Source organism: Trachypithecus francoisi, unplaced genomic scaffold, assembly GCF_009764315.1.
Source record: "Trachypithecus francoisi isolate TF-2019V2 unplaced genomic scaffold, Tfra_2.0 Lachesis_group17, whole genome shotgun sequence".
In the NCBI taxonomy this organism is placed as follows: domain Eukaryota; kingdom Metazoa; phylum Chordata; class Mammalia; order Primates; family Cercopithecidae; genus Trachypithecus; species Trachypithecus francoisi.
In genome coordinates this window covers 19,977,987-19,997,118 of record NW_022681462.1, presented here as the reverse complement: position 1 = coordinate 19,997,118, position 19,132 = coordinate 19,977,987, and the positions used below count along the sequence as shown (strand labels likewise).

Here is a 19,132-nt window from a genome sequence, read left to right as displayed (position 1 = left end):
AGCTGTAAAAGTATAGGAGTTGAAGCCAGTGCAGTAGGGGTTGACTGTCACAATTTCTTGGTTTCCACTTTCTTTGTGTGTGAATATAGTTTCTTTCATATAGGAGGAAATTCATAGCCAAAAAGAAACAGGAAAGAAAGAAATGAAGAAAATAAATGAGAGAAAGCAAGACCCAGGAGTGAGGAGGAGGGAGGATTGGGGAGGTCCTCCCAGGAAATCCCGTGTTTCAGGTTCCTCTAGAAACTCCCCAGGCCAGTTCTTAAAATGTCTTCTACTGTGGTCTGTCTTTATCTTTTGAGTCATGTAGATGGGAATTGTATTTCCATTTGGTTAAATGGTATGGGGTTAAAAAGCAAAATAACATACCCTGCCTCCCATCCTCTGTGTCTCTCATAAGGATCAGAGCCCAAGTGACACGAGGTCAGCTGAGTGCCCAGCAGGACTGAACTGTTCTGGCCTGCGGGGCTTCTCTGCAAAGTTCTGAGGAATGGCTAAGCTGAGGTCGAAGTCCACATGGAAAGCACAGCACCAGTGGGCATGCGGTTTCCTTGGTAGACTATGTAAGTGAAGACCCTAGAAGGAAGAAGGTTTCTGGTGGTGTCCATGAGGAAAGGGGACAGCAATATGTTTTGTTTTTTCCCTCGTGGTTGGGGTCATGTTAATTTCTTAGGGCCACAGTAAGAAATGACCACAAACTGGGTGGCTTACAACAGTAGAAATTAATTAACCTTCTCACAGTTCTGGAGGCCAGAAGTGGGAAATCAAAGTGTCGACAGGGCTGTGCTCCCTCAAAAGCTCCAGGGCAGAAACATTTGTTGCCTCTTCTGGCTTCTGGTGGCTCCAGGCATTCCTTGGTTTGTGGCTCCATCACTCCAGGCCCTGTCTCAGTTTTTGCATGACCTTCTCCTCTTCTGTGTGTCTCTCCTCTGAGTGTCTCTTCTAAGGACACTTGTCATTAGATTTAGGGCCTGCCGGGATGATCCAGGATGACCCCCATCTTGAGATCTTTCAATTAATTATAGCCTACAAAGACTCTTTTTCTATATAAGGTCACATTTACAGGTTTCTGGGCTTAGGACATGGACCTTTCTTTTGGGGAACCATTATTCAACCTACCAGAGTGGTGAAGGAGACGGGGTGTTGGGAGCAAAGGTTTTTGTTCTTGTTTTTGTTTTCCTGGTTGGGAGAGAAGGAAACAAAATGCCATGGAGAATGGCATGACTCAATCCCTCACCTGGGCCCCTGCACTGTTGCTGCCACCCTTGGGAAGCTCTCAGTTTGAAATGCCAGCTCCACGGGGCAGGACTGGAATGGCCTGACCAGGTCTGGCTTCATGAGAGATAGTTTACTAGACTCCTTCCAGTGTGACTCCATGTCTGCCTTCCTTCAATGAGCGCTTCCTCTTCTCTTTCTCCTTCCTTGCCTTTGTTTTCAGCCTGTTTTCTCACCAGTATTTTGTTTTTCTTTGGTATTTCTCTCTCCTCTTCATGGACAATAAGTGAAACAGAAGTAGGCATTTTAGTAATTTTAACCTTTGTTAACAAATTCTTTGTTGCTTATCTTCTGAGCTGACTCACCTGATAATGGTGCTCAAAAGGAAAACCATTTCCTCTACTCACATTTCTGACACCAAATTTAAGTTTTTTCCACACTAATAATCCATTCTTTAACTTCCTAGACACCGTCTGGGTGTCCTACTATTCAAATTAATTCTGACACTGTCTATTTGGAGTTAGCATCAGATTTTACAGATTAAGGGCTCAAGACTGCCCTCATTTCAGATGCCAGTTGCAAGCCTCTGGTACCAGGTTAGCTACAAATTGGGGGTTCCCATTACCCCTTCCTCCTGTTGGATCATTTGCAACAGTGGCTCACACCACTCAGGGAAATACTTTAGGTTTATCAGTTTATTATAAAGGATACAAATGAACAACCAGGTAAGAGCTACATAGGACAAGGGATAGGGGAAGGGGCATGGAGCTTGCATGCCCTCTCTGGGCATGCCACCTTCCAGGTACCTCCACATGTGGAGCTATCTAGAAGCTCTTTAAAGCCCTTTGTTTAGGGTTTTTATGGAGGCTTTATTACATAGATATGATTGATTAAATCATTGGCCCTTGTTGATTAACTCCATCTCTAGCTCTTGCCACTCCTCAGAGGCTGGGGTAAGACTTAAGGTTCTAACCTTCTAATCACATGGTTGAGTTCCCTGCCAACCAGCCCCCACCCAGAAGCTACCTAGGAAGCCCAGCCACTAGCCATTTCATTCACTTAACAAAAAGATACTCTTCGCGTTCTGGAGATTTCAAGGGTTTTAGAAGCTTTTGTGTTAGGAAACAGGGACTAAGACCAAATATTAACAAAAGATGCTCCTATCACCCCTACCACTCAGGAAATTACTACAAGGGTTTTAGGTGCTCTGTGTCGGGAATCAGGGGCAAAGACCAAATATATATTTCTTATTGTGTCATGGTGCTATAGCTTGGAAGTGATTTCCCCTCTTCCTAGGGTTCTTGATCATTGGCCCCATGATTTGGGATGTGATTCTAGGAGCTGTTGGGATTGCACAAAGTCTGTGCCTTCAGATGCTTGCATCTCATCTTCCTTGACAAGATGCCTGTCTTAAAGTGGGCCATTGGACTAAGGGAGGTGATGGGCCTTATGAGACCTTGAATTACCCACTTACACTGAATTTTCCTGGTCTCCAGATCTAGAGCTCAGGCCATTTCACATGGCTAACCTGCTTTGTTAAAATGCTGCTTTCCCTTAAGGACACTGATACTTCCAAAGGTCCAGAAGCCTAGTCAGCAGTTCTCCAGATAGTACTTTAACCTTGACTAAAACATAAAGTTGACGTCATAGTAGAGTGGAGGACACAAAACCTTTGAAGGCTTTGACTAACTGGGAGATTGTCATTGACTTGCTTTCTATAAACTGGCTCATGTCTTCCATCTTGGTATGAATGTACCAGTTTTTCATTTTCCAAGGATTGGCCTGCCTCCTCAGACAGCATTGAGACTTCCTTGGTAAAACTTACACAGCACATGGTTTAGAGTTGAACGGTGAAGGGGACAAGGGCCATAGAGAAGATACTAGAAAGAACCTTTATCATAAAATATCAAAGAATGTGAAAACATTCTTCCCTAGATAATGATTCAGAAATACAACTGTTGTCGTTTTCTGGTGAAACGTCTAGAGCCAGCTGTGCCGTTCTCATAGTCATCTTCATAATAAGAGCTGACTTTTAGTGCTTATGTAGTAAGTGTCTATTGGAATTATCTCATTTATCTCCACAGCCCTATTGTTACCTCATTTTACTTCTGAGAAAGTTTAAGCAACTTGCCACAAAGTTGTCTACTAACAGGTAGAAGGACTGCTGACTCTAAACCGAAGCCCTTTTTTAAAAGTTGTAGTAAAATACATAATATAACATTTACCATTGTAATCCTTTTTTAGTGTACAGTTCTATGGCATTAAGTACATTCACATTATTTTTTTTCTCTATAACAGATGAAAGACTTTATATATTAATAAATCCCCAGTTGAATAACATTTTTTTATTACACTTTAAGTTCTATGGTACATGTGCACAACGTGCAGTATATTCACATTATTGTGCACTCATGACCACCATCCATCTCCAGAACTTTTTCATCATCCCAACTCAAAGTCTATGCCCATTAAACACTAACTCCCAATTCCCCTTCTCCCCTCAGCCCCTGGCAGCCACCATTCTACTTTCTGTCCCTATGAATTTGCCTACATAGATACCTCATCTAAAATGGAATCATAGAGTATTTTGCCTTTTGTGAGTGGCTTATTTCACTTAGTATAATGTCTTCAAATTTTGTCCATGTTATAGTATATGTCAAAATGTTCTTCCCTTTTAAGGCTGAATCATATTCCATTGTGTGTCTATACCACAGTTTCCTTATCCATTCATCTGTTGATGGATGGCTGGATTGCTTCTACCTTCTGGCTGTTGTGAGAAATCTTGCTGTGAACATGGGTATACGTATCTATCTTCAAGACCCCGCATTCGGTTCTTTTGGGTATTGTATTTGGGTTCTCTAGAGGGACAGAACCAATAAGGTATATGTATATATAAAGGGAGTTTATTAGGGAGAATTGGCTTATACAATTACAAGGCAAAGTCCCATGATAGGCCATCTGCAAGCTCGGGGAAAGAGAAGCCAATATTGGCTCAGTCCAAGCCCGAAAGCCTCACAACCAACTCTAAACCATGTGCTGTATAAGTTTTACCAAGGAAGTCTCAATGTTGTCTGACAGTACAGCCCCCAGTCTGAGGCTGAAGGCCCAAAAGCCCCCAGGAAGCCACTGGTACAAGTCCCAAAGTCCAAAAGCAGAAGAATCTGGAAGTCTGATGCCCAAGGGCAGGAGGAGAGGAAGCAAAGAGACTTGCATGGGAAGAGAGAGAGAGCGAGAAGACTCTGCGGGCTATTTATCCGCCTTCTGCCTACTTTGTTCTAGCCATGTTGGCAGCCAGTTGGATGGTACCCACTCACATTGAGGGTGGGTCTTCCCCTTGCAGTCCACCAACTCAAATGTCAATCTCCTCTGGCAACACCCTCATAGATACTTCCAGAAACTGCCTCACCGGTCATCTAGGCATCCCTCAATCCAGTCAAGTTGATACCTAATATTAGCCATAACAGGTATATACCCAGAAATTGAATTGCTGGATCATAAGGTAATTCAGTGCTCAATTTTTTAGGAATTGGCATACCGTTTTCCACAGCAGCTGCACCATATTACATTCCCATCAGCAATGCATAAGGGTTCCAATTATTCCACATCCTTACCAAAACTTGTTATTTTCTGCTGTTTTTTCTTAATAATAGCTATCCTAGTGGGTGTGAAGTGATAATCTCATTGTTGTTTGATTTAAATTTCCCTAATGACTAATAATGTTGAGCATCTTCTCCTGTGCTTATTATTAGCTATTTGTATATCTCATTTGTATATGTTCTTTGGAGAAATGTCTATTTATAGTCCATTGTTCATTTTTCTAATAGGGCTGTTATTGAATTTTAGGAATTTTTAAATATTTTCTGGATGTTAACTCCTTATCAGATGTATGATTTATAAATACAGTATTTTCTTCCATTCCATGGATTGCCTTTCTACTCTTTTGCTAGTTGTCCTTTGATAACTCAAGAGTGTTTAATTTTTGCTATAGTTCCATTTGCATATTTTTGCATTTGTTGCCTGTGCCTTTGGTATCATATCCAAGAAGTCATTGCTACATTCGATGTCATGAAGATTTTCCCATATGTTTTCTTCTGAGGGTTTTGTAGTTTTAACTTTTTAGATATTTGATCCAATGTGAGTTAATTTTTGTGTAGTCATAAGGTAAGAATGGGTCCTCCTTTTTTTGCATGTGGGTATCCAGTTTTCCCAGCTCCATTTGTTGAAGAAGTTATCCTTTCCCCCTTGAATGGTCTTGGCACCCTTGCTGAAAAATCGTTTGACCGTGTATGTGAGGGTTTATTTCTGGGATCTCTATTTTATTCTATTGGTCTCTATATCTGTCTTTATGCCAGTACCACACTGTTTTGATGACTGTAGTTTTATAGTAAGTTTTAAGATCAGAAGTTATGTGACCTCCAATTTTGTTATTTTTCTTATTTGTTTTGGTTATTCAGAGTCCCTTGAGGTTTCATGTGGGTTTTAGGTTGGATTTTTTTTATTTTTTATTTTTATTATTATTTTTTAGACGGAGTTTCACTCTGTCACCCAGGCTGGGGTGCAGTGGCACGATCTTGGCTCACTGCAACCTCTGCCTCCCAGGTTCAAATGATTCTTCTGCCTCAGCCTCCCAGGTTCAAATGATTCACCTGCCACCGTGCCTGGCTAAGTTTTATATTTTTAATAGAGACAGAGTTTTGCCATGTTGGCCAGGCTAGTCTCAAACTCCTGACCTCAGGTGATCCGCCTGCCTCAGCCTCCCAAAGTGCTGGGATTACAGGCCTGAGTCACCGTGCCCGGCCTGGATTTTTCATTTTATTGGTATTTTCTTTTTGTTTTGAGATAATGTCTCACTCTGTCACCCAGGATGGAGTGTAGTGGCACGATCTTGGCTCACTACAACCTCCCCCTCCCGGGTTTAGGTGATTCTCCCACTTCAGCCTCCTGTGTAGTTGGGACTACAGGCACCTGCCACCATGCCCAGCTAATTTTTGTGTTTTTTGGTAGAGATGGGGTTTCACTATGTTGGCCAGGCTGGTCTTGAACTCCTGATCTCAAGTGATCTGCCTGCCTTGGCCTCCCAAAGTGCTGGGATTACAGGTATGAGCCACTGTGCCCAGCCTATTTTATTGGGATGGCATTGAGCCTGTAGATTGCTTTGCATAATATTGACATCCTAACAACCAGTCTTCCAATCCACATACACACAAGATACCTCCTTTTGTATGTGTCTTCTCTAATTTCTTTCAGCATTGTTTTGTCATTTTCAGTGTACAAGTCTTTCATCTCCTTAGTTAAGTTTATTCTTGATTATTTTATTGTTTTTGATGTTATTGTAAATGAAATGGATTTATTTCCCTTCCATATTGTTCATTGTTAGTATATAGAAATGTAACTGATTTTGTATCCTGCAACTTTGCTGAATTTATTATTTCTAAGAATTTTTTTTATTAAGCCCAAGCTTTTAATTTGCCATGTTCTTTCTCTGTCCTGTGTTAAAATTAATCTCTATCTCATTTTTGTCTTCTGACATTTCTCTGAGTTCTTGGGGAATTTGTTTTGCTTTTCCAATTTGATTGTATAGTCTTCAATTTGCTGTTCCTTTCTTCCATTACTATTAAAACCAGTATTCAAAGTTTTAATTTCCATTCAGTCTTACCTATTTCAGAAATCCCATTTTAAAAACCACTTATTTAAGTATCATAGTTACACTGACTCCTTAAATCTTATTCTGAACATAGTTTTACAGTCATCACCATAATCTCATGGGAGATGAATTCTTAGAGAGATAATTGTGAGTTTCTGTCTTCTTCATATTCAAATGAAGGAACAAGGGGAAATTTTAGGTTGACTGAATTTACACTGGCTGCCCATGCCAGACCCAGCCCTTGAGTGCTACTCTCTCTGCCAAGCTGTTGGCCTGGGCAAGGAGCTGGGTGCGTAAATATCTGCTCAAGGCTCTGAGGAAGGCTGTTGGTGTGGGCCTTGGGTTGTGTTGTAGCAGTTCTGTGTCTGCTGACCTAGCCTTCTTTTGTGTCCTGCAGATGCTGCCTGCATTTATTGCTGCCTACATTTATTGCCAGGACACATTGCTTCTTAGAAAGCTAGCTGGGCCTTCTTTGGTCCTGCTCCATCTTGACTAAATCTAGCAGATATTTCTCAAAGTTCTAGGCAGGTGGGATGGCATCCTTCCTGGTTTCCAACCCAAATGCATATTTTTCTCTATTTTTGTGTGCCTTTAGTTTATTTTAAAAGGACCTGGGGGCAGGAAACATATGTTCCCCTGTTGCCATTGTACCCCGAGGTCCCATAAGACAGTTCTTTTGACCAACTCCACCTGATGAGATTATCAGGCTCTTCCCCCTCCCTGCTGTAGAACATATGTCTGCTCACAGCAAGCTGAGTGGTCATGGCTAATCTCTGCCCACATGCTGAATGATCCAACCACTGGCCTGATTCATTGAGTTGTAGAAGAGAGAGTTTCTCTTGTATCACTACTCTTACGAGTCAAGGTAAAATCAATTTAAAAAAATTACTGAGTTAGAAATAGGTTGACTCATTATAAGTGTAATCTAGAAGGCTTTAATGATACTGTCCCACCTCTTGATGACCATGTTTAATAGATTTTGTATCCGGTAGCTAGCAGTAGTCGTTATCTGTGTTTGATAAATTATTTTATTCCTGAGTACTATTTTGGGGGCTTGTGGGAGTCATAGAGAATAACCAAATACTCATGGGAAAGAAAAGTAGAAGAGATAAAGCATTAAAGCATCATCAGAAATCAAGGCAAAGTCTTTCCTGTTTCTTACAAGGCCATACGATGACTCCTCCTCCTACCTTTATCTTACTGCGCTCATTTTCTGATATTCACCTGCTCCCCCCTTCTTTTTAGTCCTTGAGTATGCCAGGTGTGCTCCTGCCTGTCCTTCCCTCTCCCTGGGGTTCTCTTCCTCCAAATAGCCCCATGCTATGCCCACTCACCCCTTCACAGTTTTGCTTATATGTCACCTTCTTGGGGAACCCTTCTCTGACCCTTAATTTGAAATTCTTCACCCTCTTCCCCCACATAACACTCCCTGTCAAACCTTCTTGCTTTATTTTCTCCACAGCATTTATCACAATCTAACCCACCTTTTTTTTTTTTTTTGAGAAAAGACTGGAGTGCAGTTGTGCAATCTCGGCTCACTGCAACCTCTGCCTCTTGGGCTCAAGCCATCCTTCCACCTCAGCCTCCCAAGTAGCTGGGACTACAGGCGTGCACCACCATGCCCAGCTAATTTCTGTATTTTTTGTAGAGATGGGGTTTCACCTGGTTACCTAGGCTAGTCTTGAACTTGTGAGCTCAAGCAGTCATCCCACTTAGGTCTCCCAAAGTGTTGGGATTATAGGTGTGAGCTACCACACCTAGCCTCTAACCTAATTTTTAATGTATGTATTTATTTTATGGCCTGTCTCCCTGCTTGAGTGCAAGCTCCATGAGGGCAGAGATTTGTGTCAGTTTTGTTTATTGCTTTATCTCCAACACGTAGAGAGGTGCTTGTCATGCAGTAGTCACTTTGTAAGCATTTATTGAGTGATCAATGATTGGTGGCTTCTAGTGTCATTCAGTGGCAGCAGGATGATGTATGTCTGTTCTAGATCACTGAGCCTTATGTTTTCAAGTGACCTCCAGATTTTTATCATTTATTCATTCAAGAAGTTGCTGTGTGTATCCTCAGTGAGTCAGACATTGAGGTACTAGCCCGTAAGTCTCATCAGGGGATATTTATCTTTGTATCTCCAGGACTAAGTGCAGCGAGTGACAGGGAGTACAAGGGAAGGATTTGTGAAAGTCTGTGGCGTCAAATTGCTGAGGTCTTGTGAAGACAAAAGTGAATAATACACATCCCTGTGTTCAATTGGTTCGTGGTCAAGTGGGGAAGACATGGACACACAATAATCTTGTGACTTGAGTGCTATAAGAGAGGGATTACAGAGATGAGAAAAAACAGTTGCTTGGGGATGGTAGAAATCAGAAAGCAGCTTTTTGTAAATAAGATATTTATGCTGAACCTTAAAGATGGCTCTTCTGAGTGAATAAGCAGGGAGAGAAGGTTAGACATAGAAACAACATGAGCAAAGATACAAAGGGAGGAAAGTGCAAAGCATGTTCCTAGGACAGTGAATTGTCCTGTGTAGCTGGAATAGTGAGTTTATGGGGGTGGAGGGGAGGAATGGGTTGAACAGTAGCTCTAGATCACATCCTAAAGGCCTTGAATGCCACAGATGAGGTCTGTGAACCTTCTTCTCTAGGCAATGGGACACTGTTGAAAGTGTCCGTAGAAGAGATGGAAAACAGATTAGTGGTTGCCAGGAATTAGGGGCAGTGTGGGGGCCAGGGGAAGGTAGGGGAGGAGGATGACTATAAAGAGGCAGCATAAGGGATCTTTGTGGTGATGGAACAGTTTCTGTATCTTGACTGTGGTTGTGGTTACACAAATCTGAACATTATAAATTTACATACAACTACACATACATATGAGTGCGTGTAAAACTGGTGTAAAACATCCTCAGCGTGTTTTTAAAGTCTCTGCCTCAGCCTGGAGTGAATAAGTTCTGTGGATTGTGCCAGTGGCAGTTTCCTGGTTTTGATGTTGTAAATGTCACCACTGGGGGAAACTGGATGAAGTGTACATGGGTCTTCTCTGCACTATTTTCACAGCTTCCTGTGAATCTATACTTAATTCAAAATAAAAAGTTAGAAAAAAATTGCATAAGAAGGAAAAGGCAGAGCAGGGAGAATGGTTAGCGTTTCCACTAGTTTACCATGATTTCATTGTGAAATGCTATGTTCAGATACCATGTAAGATGCTTGGGAGGCATCTTTTTCCGAAGTTACAAAACACAGTGTCTACCCTTGAGAAATTTGTTGTTGAATGGAGGAAACAGACATGTTTTAAGTAGTGATCATTCTGTGTGCTGGCTTTTAGTAGTAAAGGTAAGTACACAGCAAGGTGAGAGCAAGGAAAAAGGGGACAAACTGCTGGGGTAGGGAGGGCTTCATAGTGACAAAAGGACTGGACTGACTCCAGGGAAGAGTGGGAGTTTGTGTGGCACATGCTGGGGCTCTGTAAAAGCCCAGGTGAGGCCGGGCGCGGTGGCTCAAGCCTGTAATCCCAGCACTTTGGGAGGCCGAGACGGGCGGATCACGAGGTCAGGAGATCGAGACCATCCTGGCTAACACGGTGAAACCCCGTCTCTACTAAAAAAATACAAAAAACTAGCCGGGCGAGGTGGCAGGCGCCTGTAGTCCCAGCTACTCGGGAGGCTGAGGCAGGAGAATGGCGTGAACCCGGGAGGCGGAGCTTGCAGTGAGCTGAGATCCGGCCACTGCACTCCAGCTTGGGTGACAAAGTGAGACTCCGTCTCAAAACAAAAACAAAAACAAAACAAAACAAAAGCCCAGGTGAGACATAAAGCTGAAATTAGTGGTAGGAAGAATTGAGAGTAGGGAATGGATTCAAGAGCATTTTGGAGAAGCATTGTTGCAAATTCTTGAAGTACTGTATGTTGAGACAGAGAGGGAAGAGTCTGAGGTGACTTAAGTTTTCAGCTTGACTGACCGAAAGCATGGTGGCTCCATTAGCCAAAAGTTAGAGTCAAGAAGGAGAAAGGTTTTGGCTAGGGTATGTTTAGTGTGAGGTATCTGAGGGACTCCATGCAGAGAGGCTGGGGTGCAGTTGGGGTGTGGCACCCGGGAGAAGCAGTGCCAGAGCTAGAGCTGTATTGGACCCTAAGGTGCAGCCCCACTGGACCGCTTGCCACTTCCCCAGTCATCCTCCGCGTGTTTTTAAAGTCTCTGCCTCAGCCTGGTGTGTTCCTCTCTTCCTTTTCCATCCTGTGAAATCCCACCCCTGTGTCAGCTCGCATGTTCCTTCAGTGTCTGCTTCAGAATAGAGGTGATGGCTTTGAACCTTGTCAGCTTGTGGATTTTGTCCACTGATACTATGGTGGGGCAAGAAGATAAGAGGATGAGTTAGCAATGAGCATTTGGAGGTGTCATGCCCTAGAGGAGGAGAGGAACAGTTGGAGAGGAGAAGCATGAAAGCAATGAGGCCACATGGAAGCTTGGCTGCTCAGCCTTTGCAGAGCTGCCCACCCAGAATTAGACATGACCAGGAGAAGAAATAGGCCGTGAGCTAAATCGTACAAGTTCATGACAACATGAAAGATAAGCATTCACTCTGCGTCACCCCAGAGCTCCATCTCCTATGTAAAGCTGCCTGACATTGAATGGTGTCTGAGCAGCCTGATTAATTTTTAATATTTGATTCTCTGGTGAGTTGACTAGGCATTGAGGTACATCAAAGGTAGCTTTTGTTTTTATAAAGTTGGTCAAAATAACACTGGAGAGTCAGATTACTGCAACCTTGAGCTCTGGTTTTCTGAAGGGATGAGATCAGACTCTCTAACCTAGTTTCAGAAGGATCTTTGCCTTTTGCAAGGGAAGTTATTTGAAACTGGAAGTGGGTATGCTTCCTCTTGGATTCTGTATCTCTTATTATCGGAAAATGCCTCATTTTTCAGCCACAGATAGAAAACAGCATCAGTGCATCAGGCTTCCAATTCTGTCCGTGACTCAAATGATGTCTGAGTTCTGAAAGCCTGCTGCCAACTCCTGAAACACCGGAGAATTTAAACACAAATGTTCTCTAAATAATAAGCTTCTTATTACACTGTGTAGTCTGCAAAGCAGATGATGATGATGATTATTTTAATTCTGCACAGTATCTCCTTAATTCTCTAATTTCCCCATCTTTCAAATTGTATTCCTAAATGTTCTCTCTTAAAATCTTATGTTTTTTACCCTGTTATCTTTCTACACAGAGCCCTTTATAGCTGAGGATGGATAGTATCTGAGTGGTGGGAATCTACATGTGAGGAGAGCTGCTCTGAAGTGACTCACATGTGGATTTGCGACCTTCTGGAGTGATGGCTGGTTAGGCAGGAGGGGGAAGATCATGGAAAGGGAGGTGATAGTGTGGACTCCATTTTATCAGTGGTATGCTTTGTGAGAGCCTGCAAACTAACAGAGGAATTGCCTTTTGTTCTCAGAATAGGGTTCTCTCTCTCTTGCCTCTGTTTCTTGCTTGCTGGCTCAAGATCTACCTACTTGTAAAGATGCTTTCACAAGCTGGAAAGACTCCACAGTGTTATGGACTGTGAGGAAACTCTATTCTACCCACTTCTGCCTTACTTGAAAATTTTTACAATAATCATGATTACTTTTGTAATCAGAAAAGTTACAAACAGTCCCACTGGAAAAATAAACATTTAAAAGTAAGGAAAAGATGTTCAAATATCGAAAATGCCTCTTTATTGAATTTCTAAGTCTTTGTCTTTTTTGACTTCCATAACTGATAAATTATTTTAATGAATTGCTTGATATTTGTCCATCCCTCCATCCATTCATCCTTACTTTTTTGAACCAACTTGATTTTGCCGTGGTGTCCTATTCTTTTAATGTACTGCCTGATTCAATGTACTAGTAATTTGTAAATGGGATAATACATAGTTTTCTTTTCTCCTGTACTGAATGCCAGAGTTTTGGTATTAGGGCTGTACTTAACTTGCTCCATAAAATGAATGAGGAAGCCTTTCATATTTTTCTGTTGCTTTTCAAAAATTTGAAATAATAAATACCATCTTTTTTTAGTGAGCTTAGTTTGTGTGAGGCACAATGATTGGAACCCAGATCTGCACAGCTCCCAAGTCTTTGCTCATCCTGTTTGTCACTGCAGTGCCAAAGGAGGAAGGCCAGCCTCAGAACCCTGAGTCTCTGTGGCCAGGAATGCCTCAGGGGGCTGGACTTTTCACTCCTCTTGTCCTTTTCTTTTCTTAATTAAAAATTTCATTTTGAAATAATTTCAGTTACATAAACAGTAGAAAAATGATATAAAAGATTCCCATATATACTCTTCACCCAGATTCACCAGTGGTTAATATTTTGCTACATTTGTTTTATCATTCCATCTTTATTCACATATTTTTCTGAGTTACTTAAAAGTCAGCCACATAATATATAATATCCCTTTACAATTATTTACAGTATATAATATAAACATTTTAGTGTTTATTTCCTTAAAAAAACAAACTAAATAAAAAACAAAGTATAGATGTCACAATCAGGATATTAACTTTGATATAAACTGTTATCTAATCTGCTTATTCAAATTTTACTAATTGTCCCAGTCATGTCCATTGTAGCAAAAGAAAAACATTTTCCCTCAGTTCAGGATTTAATCTAGGATCAAACATTGTATTTAGTTGTCATGTCTTTTAAATCTCTTTTAATCTGGAACAGCTCCTTAATCTTACGTTGTCTTTCATGACCTTGACATTTTTAGTGTACAGGCCAATTCTACGTTATAGGATGTTCCTTAGTTTGAGTGATTTTGCTGTTCCCTGTGCTTAGACTTAAGGTATGTGTTTTTGACTGGGATACTGCAATGTTGGGTCTTCCTAGGTGCATCATAACAAGAGGTCCTGATGCCTACTTGTCCCATCACTGATAAACAACCTAAATCATCTAGTTAACTGGTATCTGCCAGGCTTCTCCACTGTTAAGTTACTATTTTTCACTTTGTAGTCAGTAAGTATTTTTTAGGGTGATACTTTGTATATAAATCCTGTTCCTTACCAAACTTTCATGTCCTAATGTTAGTGTCCATCCATTTGAAGCAACAAACTGAGACGTGCAAAGTGAATAGACTCCACCCCTTGGAGCTAAAATGAAGCCAAGAGAAAGTGAACCATTTGGTCCATTTAGGCAGATAAGCCAATTTGTTTTTTTTTTAAACTCACTACCTATCGTCTTTGGGTTTTGTCTTTGCAAAGGTTAACTGAAATCTAGTCATACTCTTGAGAATAGTGATTGGCTGTAGCTTGTAACCCTTGGGCTCCTATTTTGGTCACCTAGGGCTCAAGGTGGGTCCACCCAGTTTATTCTGAACATAAGTGCCCCTTGGGGCTTTGGCTGATGGCTCTGTTCTATCTTTGGCTCTTTCATCCTTTGTCTTTGCCTCTAAGATGCTGTCAGTTGGAGTCCCAATAAACTGCCTGTATGCTGAATCACCTATAAACAAGCATTGCTTCTGGCTACAGACTCATCTTATCAGACAACTCTCTACTGAGCCCAGTTACACAGCTTATGCTATCAATGCTAAGGCTGCAGTTGTATGAGTCACACAAGTAGTTTTTAATATGTCAGAGAGTTCAGAACTGTGTATAATATGAAGAAATATTAAAAACACCCAGTGGTATACTTGGGCACACTTTAGCTATTGCAGGGTTCCAGACCCCTGCAATAAAGCAAATATCACAGTAAAGCGAGTCACACACATTTTTTGGTTTCCCAGTGCATATAAAAGTTATGTTTACACTGTACCATAGTCTACTAAGTGTTTTAAGCCTACTAAGTGTAAAGTCTAAAAAATGTACATGCCTGAATTTAAACATACTTTATTGCTAAATAGACTAACAATCATCTGAGCCTTCAGTGAGTCGTAATCTTTTTGCTGGTGGAGGGTCTTGCCTTGATGTTGATAACTGCTGACTGACCAGGTTGGTGGTTGCTGAAAGTTGGGGTGACTGTGACAGTTTCTTAAAATAGGACAACAATGAAGTTTTCCACATCCATTAACTCTTCCTTTCATGAAGAAGAAGAAGAGTTGTCTGGAGTTTTTGATGCTGTTTGATTGCATTTTACCCACAGTAGCTTCTTTAAAATTGGAGTCATCCCTCCCAAACTCTGCTGCTGCTTTATCAGCTAAGTTGATGTAATTCTAAATCCTTTGTTGTCATTTCAACAATGTTCACAACATCACAATGAGGAGTAGATTCACCTCAAGAAACCACGTTTTTTGCCATCCATAAGAAGCCACTTCCATCCGTTCAAGTTTGATCATGAGATTGCGACAATTCAGTCACATCTTCAGGTTCCACTTCTAATTCTAGTTCTCTTGCTATTTTCACCACATCTGTAGTTGTTGTTACTTCCTCTGCTGAAGTCTTGAACCCCTCAAAGTCATCCATGAAAGTTGGAATCAGCTTCTTCCAAACTCCTATTAATGTTGGTATTTTGACTTCTCATGAATCATGAATTTTTTTTCCTTTTTCCTTTTTTCCTCTTTATTCACAAACTGATTGTTAGTACAAAAAAACTGAGACAGATTAAGAATGCAACTTTGATCTTCAGTCTTCTCTTTCCAACTCAATCCTGGAATGTTCATAATATTCTAGCCACCGGATTCTCTCCTTTCTTTTTTGTCTTCAAAGTACTTTCCAAAAGGAAACATACTGCATGCATTCTATATTATTCCTAATTTCCAGGTGGAAAAATGAGACAGTGACATCTAAAAACATTGGGGAGGCTGGACCCAGTGGCTCATGCCTGTAATCCTAGCACTTTGGGAGGCCAAGGAAGGAGGATCCCTTGAGCCCAGGAGTTCAAGACCAGCATGGGCAACATAGTGAGACTCTGTCTCTACAAAAAAAAAAAAAAAAAAAAATTAGCTGGATGTGGTGGCATACACTTGTAGTTCCAACTATTCAGGAGGCTGAGGTGGGAGGACCGATTGCACCTGGGAGGTCAAGGCTACAGTGAGCCATGATCATACCACTGCACTCCAGCCTGGGTGACAGAGTGAGATCCCGTTTCAAAACAACAACAACAAACACACACACACACACATTGCAGACTATATTTTTAAAAACAAGGCAATAATTCAGGCTTTTTTGGCTTTAATTCTCTCTCTATTACCACAGTAAAATGTTTAACAAAGTCCGAGAGATTACTGACACACAATGACAACCTAAGACTACATTAATGGAACAATCAATAATTATCAGTGAAATAACTGGAAAAGCATCAGATGTAAAGAGTGATTTGCTATTCTATTTATATGGTATTGAAGCTGTCATAACATTTACAGACCCAGAAAGTGTGAGGTAATATTGAATAATAATTGATAACTCTGAAATACTGCAACATCGTGAAGGACCTTCTAAATGACCAAAAACAGATGAAATTGTGTTTGATATAATTTCAGTGAAGTTTTTTTTCTTACACAGAACTATATATATTTTTTAATTAGTAATCCACATAAGTTATACACAAAATTAAGTGACTAGATTGTTAAATAAAACTCTACATTGCTTTCTTATTATGGACTAATGAGCTTATAATTCAGTGTCACTTTTAAGAAATTCTAGTCTATGGACATGTTCAAATTGTTTGGTCTTATTAGTTTCATTAGCAAAAACCACCAATTACTTTATATTTAATTCTTTTGAATATCATCTTTAAAGAGCCTGACTTGAATTTTGTCAAAATAAATCCTACCTTAACCCTCCAGTTTCTAGTTTGTGGGTTCTTCATGAGTTTCAGTTCAGTGTAAGCTAGCACACGGACCTCCCCATGAATTTTCCACAACTTTAACACTTTCCACAAAGTGTCATGTCCGTCTCCAGGCTTTTGGTAGAATGTGAAGTTAATAATGGCGTGTGATGTTCCTTAGCATAATCTACCAAAAAGTGATGATCTCCTTGAAAGAAAAGTCATGGGCTGCAATCACACATCTGAGTTGACAGACATCCACATCAACTCTACATAAAAAGAAAAGAGGTGGGACGTAGCGGCTCACACCTATAATCCCAGCACTTTGGGAGGCTGAGGCAAGTGGATCACTTGAGCTCAGGAGTTTGAGACCAGCCTGGGCAACATAGCAGGACCCCAGTCTCAACAAAAAATACAAAAATTATCTGGGTGTGGTGGTGTGCACCTGTAGTCCCCGCTACTTGGGAGGCTGAGGTGGGAGGATCACTTGAACCCAGTAGGCAGACGTTGCAGTGAGCTGAAGTCACACCACTGCACTCCAGCCTGGGCACTAGAGTGAGAACCTGGAGCATAAATATCCACTTTTAAGAAATTCAAACAGATCCCGACATAAACGTCTTCAAACTTAATGGGTTTTACATGACTCATCATTTATAGATCCTTGGCACCAAACCTCTGGACATTACATAACCCAACATACTGCAGTATGGAGGGAACACCATGAAAGGATACTTCTGGTATAAAATATGGGGGTTTTGGTGAAATCCTCTGTAGGAATAATGGTTACTTAGAGGATAACCTGTGAAAAACTTCTCTGGTTTCAGTTTAAAGGATACTTTACTAAATTTCAAATATTGATGGAAACATCAGTGTCTGTATTCATGATGTACTTGGCATTGGGGCAAAACTCAGTTACCCACCTGAATACCATAATGGTTTTCAAGGTCATGTTATTATATATATCCAAAACATCTGGTTGCATTATGTCACCATAAAGAAGGTGTTCACCCTCTAAGCACAGTGCTAACATTTTGTCTTCCCTTTCAGATATAACGTAAGAATCTCTTATCTCCACCAACACTTTTTTTTCATCTCAAGTAACTCCAGTGGCCTGCGTGGCTTTCATATTTGAGGGATGGGGGTTACTGGGATGACGAGAAATGGTTGGTTGGTTGGTTGGTTGATTTTGAGACAGGATCTCACTCTGTCGCCCAGGCTAGAGTACAGTGTGGCATGATCATGGCTCACTGCAGCCTTGACCTTCTGGGCTCAAGCGATTCTCCCAGCAAGTAGCTGGGACTAGTGGCACATGCCACCATGCCTGGCTGTTTAAAAAAAAAAAAATTTTTTTTTTTTTGGTAGAGATGGAAACTCCCTCTGTTGCCCAGACTGGTGTCGAACTCCTGAGTTCAAGTGATCCTCCTGCCTTAACCTCCCAAAGTGTTGGGATTACAGGCATGAGCCATTGCACTGGGTACAGAAATGGGTTTTGATGAGAGCAGTTTGAATGCTCTCAAAATGCAAAGCGAAGGTATTGTCTGTAAATTGTCTCATACTCCAGAAGCACATCCAGTTTACATGTTCTGTCACATTGTAGTGGGGGAAGGCTGAGGTAACACATCACAAGGAAACTCAGGAGCAATAGCAACAGGAGATCCCATGTGAGGGATCCTTGTGACATCCTACTTGGAAGGGCCGTCCAGGGAGCTAGGGCTGTCCAGAGAGCCCGAGCCATCCTTAGCAGCTCAGAAGCGTGCGAGCTGCAGGTTCTTCCTCTTGATTAATTTCCTGTCAATGAAATACTTTCAGTTTCACCAGTTGAACATTTAGCAGTATGTAGTTTTCAAAAATAATGCTACCAAAAAACAGAGAATCTCAGATTGGCTTAAAATTCTGCCATATACGCCTTATAAAACACACACCTGTAGAATTTCAGATGCGATTAAAGCACTAGCTGAAGTTTTTTGTTGTTTTCTGTATTCCACGCTTTAAGTAAAACACTCAGATTTGCTGTGAACACTATGAAAACAGAAAAAAATAAAAAATAAAAAGACACCATTTGGTAATATTTCCCTTTGTAATAGCTTTTCCTAACAAAACAGCCACCTCCTAAACACAGGCACTGGTAACACCCTCACCTTCTACTCCCCCGCCACCATGGCAAAAACCCCCAGCCACTCCTGTGGGCAGTGGAAGGCAGAGAGTGCACCCTGGGACAAGACAAGGTGGCCAACATGGAGCTTCAGCCTGGACTCACCACCACATACCCCAGCATTCTTCCGCATCGCCCACGGCCCCACCAGGCTCCTCCAGCACTCACCTGAGCAGGGAACTGCTAGTCACAGAGGCCTACTCCCTGAGGTTTGGTTGCTCAGCTCCTGCCATGTTCCAGAAAAGCATGAATGGTCCTAGTGATATCTAAGATGGTGAGTCCTTTCCAGAAGGTTTTAAATTTACTTTGCCCAGATCCATCAGAGGAATCTCTTGTCTGTGGCAGCTATTGCCTTGTGAAATGTATTTCTTAAATAATAATACTTGAAAGTCAAA

The 19,132-nt window shown here is 41.3% G+C and overlaps 1 protein-coding gene and 1 pseudogene across 15 annotated transcripts in view; one reads left to right on the top strand and one right to left on the bottom strand.

Annotated features, from left to right (window-relative positions):
* Positions 1-19,132, top strand: part of AAK1 (AP2 associated kinase 1) — a 193,540-nt gene that overhangs the window by 38,084 nt on the left and 136,324 nt on the right. The gene's annotated exons all lie outside the window — the stretch shown is intronic.
* LOC117099788 lies at positions 16,740-17,630 on the bottom strand (annotated as a pseudogene).